Genomic DNA, 13,248 nt, shown 5'->3' with positions numbered 1-13,248 from the left:
AGCGGTGCTTAGGCGAAGCCCTGCGACGGTAGAACATCAAGATCGTCACCACGCCGTCGTGCTGACGGAACTCTTCCCCGACACTTTGCTGGATCGGAGCCCGGGGATCGTCATCGAGCTGAACGTGTGCTAGAACTCGGAGGTGCCGTAGTTTCGGTGCTTGATCGGTCGGGCCGTGGAGACGTACGACTACATCAACTAAGTTAACGCTTCCGTTGTCGATCTACAAGGGTACGTAGATCACACTCTCCCCCTCTCGTTGCTATGCATCACCATGATCTTGCGTGTGCGTAGGAATTTTTTTGAAATTACTACGAAACCCAACATAATTACCCACGACCATTCGGCTGGTTTGAAAGTTAATAATGTAGACAATGTTTTTTTTCTTAATTAGTAAAGGTTCCAGACAAGGAGACCCTCTCTCCCCTTTGTTTTTTAATCTAGTTTTAGATGTGACGACTAGAATGTTTTCTAAAGCTGGTAGCTCCAATTTAGTTAGGGGTTTGTGCCATTGCATTTTTCCTAGTGGTATCATCAACTTGCAACATATTGATGATACTATAATGTTTGTTGATAAGGATTATGAGTTAGCTACCAACCAAAATTGGGTCCTTACTTGCTTTGAGAAAGTACCAGACATGAGAATTAACATTGATAAGAGTGATATCCCTCTTAACATGGATGCCCAAGAGACTAAAGTTTTTGCTGCTATCATTGGATGTGTTATTGCAGCCTTCCATATTAAATACCTTGGAGTTCCACTCCATCATGAGAGGATCTTCAATGTTTGATTGCCAAGATTCTTAAAAAGAATAGTTGGTTGTGGAGGCAAACTCCTTTCCTGCAAGGGTAGGATTATTTCAATTATATCTTCTTTGGCTAGCATCGCCATATACTTGCTCCCCTTCTTCAAGTTCCTCAACTAAGCTTTAGATCAAATCAATACTTAAATGGCCAATTGACTATGGAATTACTTTGAGGGTCATAGGACGATTCATTTAGCTCACTGGCAACTTGTGTGTATGAGCCGGGGGGGGGGGGCTAGGTATCTCTAACCTTCATGATCTTAATGTTTGTTTGTTAAAGTCCTGAGTCAATAGTTACATGGTTGGGAGGGGCAAAATTACAATAGAAGTTACAGATAACAAATATCTTGCTTCTTCCCCCAATATCTTATGTTGTGTTAACATAGGCGCATCCCAATTCTAGAAAGGAGACATGTGGGCTGCCTAGGAAGTCAAATTTGGCTCCAGGTGGATAATGGGGGATGGAACCAATATTAGATTATGTGAGGATACTTAGTTTGGTTCCTCCCATCTAGTTGTCCAATATCGAGATCTTTGATGTATTTGTAGAGACCGGTGCAAAAACTATTAACAAAGTATGGGATGGAGTCCCCTTCATGGTGGTGTGACTTCGTGGTAACACGGACGCCTCTAATGGCGACTAACTTCCCTCCAAGTGAACATCAATATACATCTGTGTCTCCATGGTCTTAGGTTATCCCTAATAACCATAGCTAATTTACTTGTGGTTTACTTTGGTAATTTGACTTCACAAGAATAATATAGGTTGTTTATCTCACCGTAGCATTGTTTTAGGTCAGACTTTATATCCCGCATAGCCTAAACTTGCTAATAGTAAATGTATTTTGTAGTTGGTCCTATTCACCTCCTATGGGCCCATCTCAATCCTTTCAATGATGACGATCCCTGGAGAGATAGGTGAGCGTTTACCCAGATCACCAGGGGCACCCGGGCAGTCCATGGCGGATTAGGAAGGAGGAGGCGGTGGTGCATGTCCATGATGGACTAGCCCACATGATTATACCTACCTAATAGGCATCTTTCTCTTGGCTTTGAGCCCCCCAGGTCTATATTCTTCTTTGACTTGTTTGAACATGACTAGTTTCTTCGACGACTTTCGTTGCCTTTACTTTGACAATCTATCATGCAACTTCCATGTAGTACTAAGCGGGATCCCTAGGCACGATTAGTTATTCTCACAACATTGATGTCCGTTGGATCGGAACTCGGAGCGATTGGCCAATTAATTTTTATTTATCCTAAGTTTTGAAAGTGGAAGCATTGGTTTTTAACACTATATATAGTATAGACTACAAACGGAAATAGTTTTGGGAAACATGAATTTTCAGATGCAGATGCACAATAACATTCATCAAACAACATAATGATAGAACCCAAGAGCTTACAAATTGGGGCCTATGTTGCCTACCAACCTAAGAAAGTGCTCTTTTGATCCCGAGCTCATATGCTCCCGCATGAACAGTAAAATCAAAAAATAGTAAAAAATTGAAAATATCTGATTTTTTTGTGATGAACATTGATGAATGTTCTCACTGCATGCAAAATTTCAAGTCGAAATGACATTTGTGGAGGTCTGGGCAAAAATAACAAAATCGATGCTCCAAAATGCTTCCAACAATAGTCTTTTTGGACCATCGATTTTATTTTGCTCAAACGCTGCACAGATTTGAGCACAATTATTTTTGTACAAAGCTCCTCAGATGTCATTTGGCCATAACTGAAGCTACAAAGTTTCAGTTTTTTTAATTTGTTTTGCTATGTTTTTGATCATGGGTGTAGTGGGGGTGCATCTAACTGGGGTATAAAATACTTTTCTCAATGGATTGAGTGATACAAATTTAGTATTGTAGATATTACTCCCTCTGTCCCATAATATATGAGTGCTTTTTATATTAGTGTAGAGTAAAAAACGCTCTTATATTATGGGATGAACGGAGTAATATTTTTTCTAAAATTTTGGTCAAACATGCATATATTTGACTTCTGAGAAAGCTATGCACCTTATATTTTAGAAGGAGAGCGCGTATCTTGCGAATTGATCAATCCACATCGCAAGTGCAGTAACCGCTTGTGGTGTAGCAATATCTAACGGTGGGTGGCATGCATGCTTGCAACCAACTTAAATTTATTTTTTTGAGAGATACCAGCATCAGTTATGATGCGTGCGCGCGTGGTCTCCTTCTTGAGTCCCCTCCATGGTCTCCGCGCAAAAGAGAGAAAGGAAAAGGTTCTCTCGGCGCTGCAACTGGGAAGGACGGGAATCGTGGATGGAAAGGCTATGAAATCAGTATCGATGGCAGGGTTATCGGCATCTAAAAATCAGCCGCGCGGGCCACCCAGTGGATGTGGATGAGATGACCATGACGTTGGTGTGAGCTGCGGCCTGCGAGCCACAAAGAAAATATCCAATCTAGATGTAGATCGAGGTGGACGGAGCATGCACGAGACCCAATCATTCGATCCATCGAGAAGATGAGTATACCCGATCGCCTCGCGCTGCTAGCTGGTCAAATTCGCTTTCCTGGTCCGGCCTGCGTTCCCGTTGATCTTTTCGCGCCGCGGAGGTTTCTCGGTGGTAGGGGCCCTCCAACCCTCCACTGACCCGATTTCGTCTCGTCAGCGAGAGGGCTGTACGTATGTGCCTGCCCTCGCGAAAATCCTAAACCTACGAACGGAAAAAAGTAGTGAAGCATCCTCGACTTATGGATCAAGCGATGCATACACCTATTAATCTCTAATTTGAATATGCAGAAAATTCAAGTTCATCAAAAGTTAAGAAAACCACAAGCTGCCGCCCATGACGCAAGTGCGCCCTCATGCATCACTAATTCTAGTAATAGGTCGATCAAATTGTGATCCAATCTGTGCTTGCATGCTTAGAAGGGCAGTAGTATCCTCAGCCTACCAGAGTTCAAGTTTTAACTTGACATTGGCGATTACATTTTTCTGGATTTACTTTAGGCCTTTCGACGATATGCGTTTAGTGGGACGACATGTTTCCGTTGACTACGAAAGCACTTATGGTGACTTCGTCAATCATCAAGATGATGTGTTGGATCAGCCTCTTGAAGATGCTCATAGGATAGGGTATGCGTGTGTTCATAGAGGTGAGTGTATACTCGTGTATATGAGCAGCTTCGATTGTACTGTATTCCAGAAAAAAAAGATCATCGACCAAATTGATTGCATATGCCCTAGTCCAGCGGCGACTATAAACAACATATTTATGATACACGTATGGTTCTTTATCTCTTCTTGATGCATTAATTGATTTCGCAATAAGAACAGAAATTTGACAGATTTTTTATGGACATATTAATGTTTGCCTAATCCAAAACAATGATCCTTAGAAACAAGAAACCTTTACTTTTTAATGTGGCCCTAACAAAATGGAAATACATGAATAAATAAACAGAATATATGCACGTACATTTGGTTGAGTGGACTAGATGGTACGGGCCACAATTATACAATGCAGAAGAGGATCCAAGGTCACGTGCCTGCTTGGTGCAGTTGTAGTGCAAAGTGAAACGTCACATTGTCCAACGGGACACCATCAATTAATCAATGTTTGTTCAGTGAGAGAAGATGTTTTCCTTGTCTACGAAAATATTTGTCATGATCTCATCAATTTTAAGATGTTGTGTCGACTCAATAACTCGGAGAGGGGCAGGCTACCGCCCTGGGTCCGCTAATATCGAAGCACCCCCTTTCAAGTATGCAGGAGACGGCAGGCCATGGCCCAGGAGGCAGAGATGCAGTGCCGACGAGATGAGGAAGAAAAAACTGTACGTCTTTCTGTTTCCTTGCAATCGCCGGGCTCCTAGACAAACACACGGACCACGCCCTACGCACGGACGGCTTGACAATCGAAGCCCTCCCAGGTACTCCACGTCTTGTTTTTCTTTTCCGTCTTCAACGCCCACGCCATTTCCCAATCGCCGTAGTGCCGCAAGGCAGCAACGGAGGAGGAGCACGCCAGTAGACTCACTGTCAGGTTCTGGTATGGATCGTTCCGCTTGTTTTTTGATTGAATCCTGTAGGATTGCATGGATTTTATATTTATATGATTTCTTGGTCCTTGCCCCTTAGTGGTAAAAATTTGGAGCCATGGTGTTATACATGAACTCATGTGTTTAACTCAATGACCAATTTTGTGGTTTTGTAGAGATGCTGAGAAAGAATGATCTCAAAACCATTCAAATGGCTCCTTCCCTATACGGAACTTCAACTTATATCTTGAGGATCAAAGTGGACATAAAATGATGATTATGGATCTGCGGATGATATCAAGTAATATATTGAATTCACCTGCAAAAGAAAAAGAAAAAGAAATATATTGAATTTAATAATTTTTCTATTTAACACTTTTCTCATATAGTCAATGAAATTTATCTCACTATCCTCTGTTATCTATAGGGTGCACAAGGTTCTAATGCTTCATCAAAAAGCAAAAAAAAATCTTATCATGAAAAATATATATAAGGAGGCACTAGATGTGTTGATGGTGGTCGAGGTATGCATTGTTGCCTTATGTGATTGTTTTGGTCCTACTATAAGAAGCATGTGCATCTTTTAGATTGCTACATATTGTGGGAAAAAATTATGTGAGATCTGGAAATGCCTAAGTATGGGTTTATAATAACGGGCCTCGAGTTCTAGTTTTTCCCCGGGCCCATGCAATCTCAACATCGGTCCTACCTCGGAGATGCTCATAGGGGTATGGTGTATGTGCGTGCGTTCATAAAGATGAGTGTATGTAAGCATCTGTGTTTGTACTCTGTTAACAAACAGTTTTCGACGCATATATTGAAATTTGGAAGACGAGAATTATGCTTAAGGAAATCTCTAATTAATAACTTATACTGCACAAGCAAACCCCACCGTCGAGTTGTAAGGGCGCTAGCTTTCCCTCTAAACCTCGCCATGATTCCATCGCCGATGACCTTCCCGTCAGTATGGAATGAATTTTTTACATGACTTTTTTTCCCTATGTTAGTCACATTTTCGTCGACTGTCCGATCTTCATCCATTGACACCGAGTCTTTATCATCCTCCTGCTTCTCTTTGGACCTCCAATATAGAGACCCACTCCTTCGATGCTGGCCTAACCGCATGTTGGTGCATAATGGGAGAGGATTGCTAGCATAATGGTGCTTGAAATTTAGGGAGAAGATTTGTAGCATGAAGGTGCGGGGGCACCCAGATTTGCGGCCGCCCGATTGCCACGTGATCTGAAAACTGATTTGGTCTTTGCATGTGATTTAGCCCTTAAGGGCATGAACTACAGAGGCATCACCTTACTGCTGCCCGATGAATCCACCTAGACAGAAAAGAAAGGGGTGACCGGTTCAAGTCCTAATCCTACAACACAAAACCTGAGGCTACAACTTCACTGGGGCCCAGCGAACCAACCTTGGTTTGAGGGATTGTGGTATCCCCGGCTCACCAAGGTTCAAATTCTGGTGCTCGCATTTATTTCTGGATTTATTTTAGGATTTCCGGCGATGCGCATTCAGTGGGAGGAGACGTTGCTGTCGACGACGAGGTGCCTACAGTGACTTCGTAAATTTCAAGATGATATGCCGGCTTAGTATTTCGGAGGTGCTCATAGGGATAGGGTGTGCGTGTGTGCGTTCATAGGGATGAGTGTATGCGCGTGTATATGAGCGCTTGTGTCTGTACTGATGTTCAAAAAAAAAACTTCACTAGGGTCCACATGTTCTCTCTCTCTCCAAACAATAATAGTACCTGATCCATCTTTGCATTTTTCTTCCCCGAAATTTCCCCACACTTCTCCAAATCCCCTTCACGTGAATTCAAATCTTTGTCGGTGAAGGGGACAAGCTTGCACTACTAAGGAAAACCTTATACACAGAAACTTACTAGTAGCGCGGGACAAAAAGAAGCGCTACTACAATTTACCACTAGCGCATGTTGTCCAAACGCGCTGCAGCTAAAATCATAGCAGTAGCGCGTCTAACTGTAGAGGCGCTACTACTACAATTGCCCTTACTATTCTCGCCAGGCTACCTATAGTAGTAGCGTGCCTAAGGAAAGCGCGCTGCTGCCAAGATTATTATAGCAGCGTGTTTCGCGCATGAAGCGCTACTGCTAAGGAAAGAAAAATAAAATAAAAAACATATAGAAAAATAAATGAAAATGAAAGAAATAGAAAAAAGGGAAGGAAAAAAAGAAAATGTGAATGAAAATAAATGAAAAATAAAAATAAAGGAGAAATGCGTAGCAGCAGCGGGCTTTATGGACAAGCGCTATAGCTAATGTAGCAGTAGCGCTTTCCGTGGAACGCGCTGCTGCTACTTTCCACTTAACCAACCGTTGTTCTTCCCCACGCCCACTTCCCCCAAATCCAACACGTGTGCGTCTGCTGTTGCCGCCGTCATCGCCCGGCCTCCGCGCGCTCTCCCGTCGCCCTCCGCACGCCGTCGACGCCGCCCCCAACCCCGACCTCGACGCCTCGCCGCCCTCCGCCGTGCGCCCGCTGTTGGAAATATGCCCTAGATGCAATAATAAAATGGTTATTATTGTATTTCCTTGTTCATGATAATTGTCTATTGTTCATGCTATAATTGTATTATCCGGAAACCGTAATACATGTGTGAATACATAGACCACAACATGTCTGTAAGTGCATCTAGTGCCACCCCTAGTTGGTTTTGGAGTATTGACGACAAACCTAGTTGAGGGACTAATGTGTTTGTGAGAATTGCAGGATAACACAGGTAGAAGTCTCTCATTGATTCTATTTTACTACCAGAGATGACCCCTAAAAATGTATGAAGACATTGAAGTCAAAGGTGGTATATGAAGATATTCACATTGAAGACTATGACAAGAGAAGACACTATATGAAGCCTATGGAGCTCGAAGACTTAGATCTTTCGTAGTTCTTTTTCTTTTGTGTTGAGTCATAGGAACCACCGTACTGTTAAGTGGGGTCCAGGAGAACCAGTCAGAATGACTGAAGTGATGCCTAAACCAAAAACCTATGTCTTCGAGTGAAGACAATGAGAGCGAATCTTGTCCAGAGCCGGACAAGTCAGCTTTGCTTGTAGCCCAAGTAAAGTTGCCATGTGAGTTTGAAATCTGACCGTTGGGACACGTGTCAGTTCCTTAGTGACCCAGGGTCATTTTGGACAAATCAGGTCGGGTTGCCAAGTGGCTATAAATAGCCCACCCCCTACCACCATAAATGGTGGGGCTGCTCAGATTTTAGTGCACGGCTTTTGTCGTTTGAGAGCAACCCACCTCAAAGCCTTTGAGAGAAAATTCCTAGCGAGGAGAAAGCCCTAACCACCTAGAGCCAGAGTAAATTGGGCATCACTTAAGTCTTCTTGTCTGAGTGATCTGAAAACTTATTACACTTGAGGATTGTGCATCCTCCAGACGATTAGGCATCGCGTTCAGAGAATCCAAGAGACATTGTGGATTGCGAGTGAACGAAGTCTGTGAAGGTTTGGGAGTCTACCTTGAAGACTTACCAGAGTGATTGGGCGAGGACTATGTGACCTTAGCTCGAGGAGAATACGGTGAGGACTTGGTGTCCTGAGCTGCGTGTTCAGGACTGGGTGTCTGGGACTGTGTGTCCTAAGATTTAAATACCTAGCCGCTCCAACCAGAAGTACAGTTGTCACAGCAACTGGAACTGGTCCAACACATCATTGTCTTCAACGAGTCACTGGTTTCATCTTCACTTCCTTTTACTTACTGTTACTCATTGTGAAGCCATTGCATGCTTGCTATATTTTTTGTCTTCATAACGTAACTGTATGATTTGTTTGGCTTCATAACTTCTTCCTACCTGATCCTTATTACACTGCAGCTACTTGTCATTGTGCTTTCACTCTATTGAATACTGGACCATGGCTTGCCTAGTGTAATCTAACTTCCGCTGCATAGTGATAGGCTTATCTCTATTGTTTGTCTTCATAACTTCCACGCTTTGAAGACTTTCATAAAAATCGCCTATTCACCCCCTCTAGTCGATATAACGCACTTTCAATTGGTATCAGAGCAAGGTGCTCCCTTGTTCTGTGTGATTCGGTTTAACCACCTGGAGTTTTAGCTATATCGACTGCAGGGATAATTAAAGTCTCCGCTGCGTGCCCCGTCTTCGATGGAACTGAATATCCCTACTGGAAGAATAAGATGATTATGCATCTTGAAGCCATTGACGTTGACCTATGGTATGTCGTCGAGAACGGCGTTCCCAAGGCTGGAGAAGGTGTCACTGCTGCTGATGTCAAGAAATTCGTTCAACTGGACTCTACTGCCAAGAACATCATCTGTGGTCATCTGACCAAAGGACAGTATGGCCGTGTAAGTGCTTTGAAGACATCCAAGCTGGTCTGGGACTGGCTCTCCAAGGTCAATGAAGGCATCGCAACCCAGAGAGATCAAAGAATCAGTGTCCTGCGCAATCTCTTCAACCGCTTCAAGCGAAATGACAATGAGAACGTCCAGCACACATTTGACCGACTCACTAACATCACAAATGAGCTTCAAGCCTTCGGCGCCACTGAGATTACCAAACACGAAGTCGTCAAGATGCTACTGAGATCACTTGATAGTTCGTTTGACATCCTGGCCCTGATGATCCAAGAACGTCCTGATTTCAAGACACTCGATCCATCTGACATACTTGAGAGGCTCAATACACATGAGTTTCAACTTTCGGAGAAAAGAGACATCTACGGTCCAAATTATGGGCGAACTCGTGCCTTGAAGGCAAAAGCTGTCTCCTCATCTGAAGAATAATCTGATAGCAATTCTGATGATCCTGAAGACATTGGAAGGGAACTTGCTATGCTTGTCAAGAAGTTCCAAAAATTCACCAAGAAGAAAGGCTTCAGAAAGTCTTCACGATCAAGCTCAAGGAATGATGAAGCTCCTGCTCATGACTACAAGAAGAAAACATGTCACAAGTGCAAGAAACTTGGCCACTTCATCTCTGAGTGTCCACAGTGGGACAATGAGAACAAAAAGAAGAAGAAGAGCAAGGAATATGACTCTGACGACAAGAAGAAGAAGAAGAAATACTCAAAGTCTTCTTCCAAGTCTTCCTCAAAGTCTTCATCACACAAGAAGAGCTCATCTGGCAAGGCACGTGCGTTTGTTGGCAAGGAAATGGATTCAGAGGAGGAGTCCGCTTCTGAGGAGGCAGAGGTGGAGTCTGAGGAGGAGTCTGATTCTGGCATTGCAAGTCTGGCTACAGCATACGTCGCCAAGTCCATCTTCAACACAGAAGACAATGACTTCATCACCGACACCGATGCAAATGACAAGGACTACTCCACTCCTACCTACTGCTTCATGGCACGCGGTGCCAAGGTAAACAAACGCACTACTCACTATCAAACATCTAGTGACGATGACTCTGATTGTGATTCAAAACCCAGTTACAAAACACTTGCTAAAATTGCAACTGAACAACAGAAAGCCATGGAACATATTCTAAAACTGTTAGACAGAAGCGATGATCTGTTGGGTGCTGAAATGACTCGATCTGAATCCTTAATTGAAGACATAAAAAATCTTCACGTTAAGTATCAGGAACTTGAAGATCGTCATGATACTCTCTCAACAACTCATGAAAAGCTTTCCTATGATTATCTTCAAAGGAAGCAAGAACTTGAGAAATTGAGAGCGGCTCATGAAGATCTTCAAAAGGAAAACGAGTCACTTCGCGCCGAACAGATCAGTTCCGCTCAGGAAGGATTTGAACCACCATGTCTTAAATGCATTGAGCGTGATAATGCTACTTCTGTTGCTGAATGTTCCACTGCTACTGCTGTTGCAATATCTTCAACTGTTGATGTGGTAACTAACCCCTCTGCTGAGGATACCACTGCTATTGCTGATGAGAATGCTAGGTTGAAGACATTGCTTGAAACAGGGATGTACAAAAGTCTTAAAGGACATCAGACATTATGTGATGTCCTCAAGAAGCAGATTCTGAACCAAAACCCTAGGAAAGAGGGTGTTGGGTTCGTAAGGAAAATAAATGCAGATGGCTCTTACTGGAAACCTGAGAAGTACCCCAAAACCAAGTGGGTTGCTGCAAAGGAACCTTCAGCAGATCCATCCAATTTATCTGGCTTCACTTGTGCTAACCCCATTATCATTGATGAATCCTTTGATGCAAACTATATACTGTTTAAGAATCAGAATGGTGAAGTGTTTGCCAGGTACATTGGTACTAACTGCAGGAATGGACCGCCTATGAAGAAGATCTGGGTTCCGAAAAAGTGTCTGAAAAATCTTCCTGTGAATGTCTTCATGACACCTCACTTGAAGAAGACAAACCTCAGACCAAAGGCTTCATACGGTCTAAAGGCTTCATACAAACAGAGGACTCACCTGAGTCGCACTAACGCAAATGTTTTGCAGGGAGACCATACTCAGTCATATGAATATGAGAGCGGTTCATCAAACCGCTATGTTCATAAGACCAAAAATTATTCTGCCTATTCTTATGAGTACTATTGTCCGCCTGCTAGACTGTTTGCTAGGGCTCCAAAACCAAAATTCTCAGATGCTGCACTTAGACTTATTGCTTCTAAGCCACCCTTGAAGATGTTGGTGGTTAAGAAAGATTAACTCTCTTTTGCAGGGAAAGGTCTCCAGCAGAAAAACAAAATCTTCTGACGCTATTGCTGGGGACCTTAAAAATCTTGTAGGGCGCAAGATAAAATGCCTGAATGGCATCATTATGTACTTTGTTCCTGAATCGCATGCTACTCTCCCTATTAGTCCTAATCTGGATCTAAGTTTTCATAACCCACTGGTTCGTCAAATGTTTTTGCTTCACAATTCTCTTCGTGAAGCCTATCCCCCTAACTGCACTGTAGGGTACGACACCAGCGCCTTCAGAGTCTTCAGAATGGATTATTGACAGTGGGTGTACAAATCACATGACTGGCAAAAGAAGTCTTCTCATGGACTCAACTTTACGTCCATCCGACAAGAGCCACATCACATTTGCTGACACTGGTAAAAGTAAGGTATTGGGTCTAGGTAGAGTTGCAATCTCAAGGGATCAACACATGGATAAAGTCATGCTTGTCGAATCCCTTGGCTTCAACTTAATGTCTGTCTCAATGCTTTGCGATTTGAACATGATTGTAATGTTTGGAAAATATCGTTGCCTTGTACTAATGGAATCTGACAAGTCTCTAGTGTTTGAAGGGTATCGAAAAGATGATTTGTACATGGTAGATTTCTCAGCAGGGCCACAGCTTGCAGTATGTCTTCTAGCAAAGGCTTCAGAATGCTGGCTATGGCATCGGAGGCTTGGGCATGCTGGCATGAGGAACCTCCACACCCTTGCAAAGAAGAAACATGTCATAGGCATCGAGGGCGTCAAGTTCAAGAAAGATCACTTATGCGGTGCCTGTGAAGCAGGGAAGATGACGAGGGAAAAACATTCCTCAAAGACAATCATGACCACTACTCGACCCTTCGAACTGCTTCACATGGATCTTTTTGGTCCCACTCACTACTCAACTTTTACTACTACTGCTTGCCTCTATGGCTTTGTCATTGTTGATGATTACTCTAGATATACTTGGGTGCACATAATCCTTTACAAGACTAAAGTGTAGGATGTCTTCAGACGCTTCGCCAATCGAGCTATGAACAATTACGGCGCCAAGATAAAGCACATCAGAAGTGACAATGGCACTGAATTCAAGAACACTGGCCTTGATACATATCTTGATACCTTGGGCATCACACATGAATTCTCAGCTCCGTACACGCCACAGCAGAATGGTGTCGTCGAACGCAAGAACAGAACACTCATTGAGATGGCCAGAATGATGCTAGATGAATACAAGACTCCAAAAAAATTCTGGACTGAAGCCATTGACACTGCATGCCATACAATCAATCGTGTTTATCTTCACAAGCTTCTGAACAAGACATCTTATGAGCTCCTTACTGGCAAAAAGCCAAATGTCAGTTACTTCAGAGTATTTGGCGCAAGGTGCTGGATCAAGGACCCACATCACACCTCAAAATTTGCACCAAAAGCACATGAGGGTTTTATGCTTGGATATGGAAAGGATTCGCACTCCTACAAAGTCTTCAATCTCTTTCATTACAAAGTGGTTGAAACAGTGGATGTGCGGTTCGATGAGACCAATGGGTCACAAAGAGAGCAACTGCCAAATGTGCTAGATGAAGTTCCAGCTAGTGAATCAATCAAGCTTATGGGAACTGGAGAAATTATACCTTCTGAAGCTCATCCTGAAGAAGAACTTATCATTTCAGCACCTGATCAACATGAAGATAATGCTCAGCCTGAAGAAATTCCTTCCAACAACAACAATGAACAGCAAGAGCAAAGTCTTCGCCCTGTACATCCCCGCGTTGCCAATGAAGTGCAGATTGAAAGAAT

At 43.1% G+C, this 13,248-nt stretch overlaps 1 long non-coding RNA gene across 1 annotated transcript; it reads left to right on the top strand.

Moving 5' to 3' along the window:
* Positions 1 to 4,604: 4,604 nt before the first annotated feature.
* Positions 4,605 to 5,621, top strand: LOC123186643 (uncharacterized). The gene is made up of 3 exons (XR_006493683.1): positions 4,605 to 4,830; positions 4,996 to 5,120; positions 5,247 to 5,621. It is a non-coding gene; the product is annotated as an uncharacterized lncRNA (long non-coding RNA).
* The last annotated feature ends 7,627 nt before the right edge of the window (positions 5,622 to 13,248 follow it).

The sequence above is a fragment of the Triticum aestivum genome, chromosome 2A (genome assembly GCF_018294505.1).
Source record: "Triticum aestivum cultivar Chinese Spring chromosome 2A, IWGSC CS RefSeq v2.1, whole genome shotgun sequence".
NCBI lineage: Eukaryota > Viridiplantae > Streptophyta > Magnoliopsida > Poales > Poaceae > Triticum > Triticum aestivum.
Note: the sequence above shows the minus strand (reverse complement) of the source record. Positions and strands in the feature narration are given on the sequence as shown.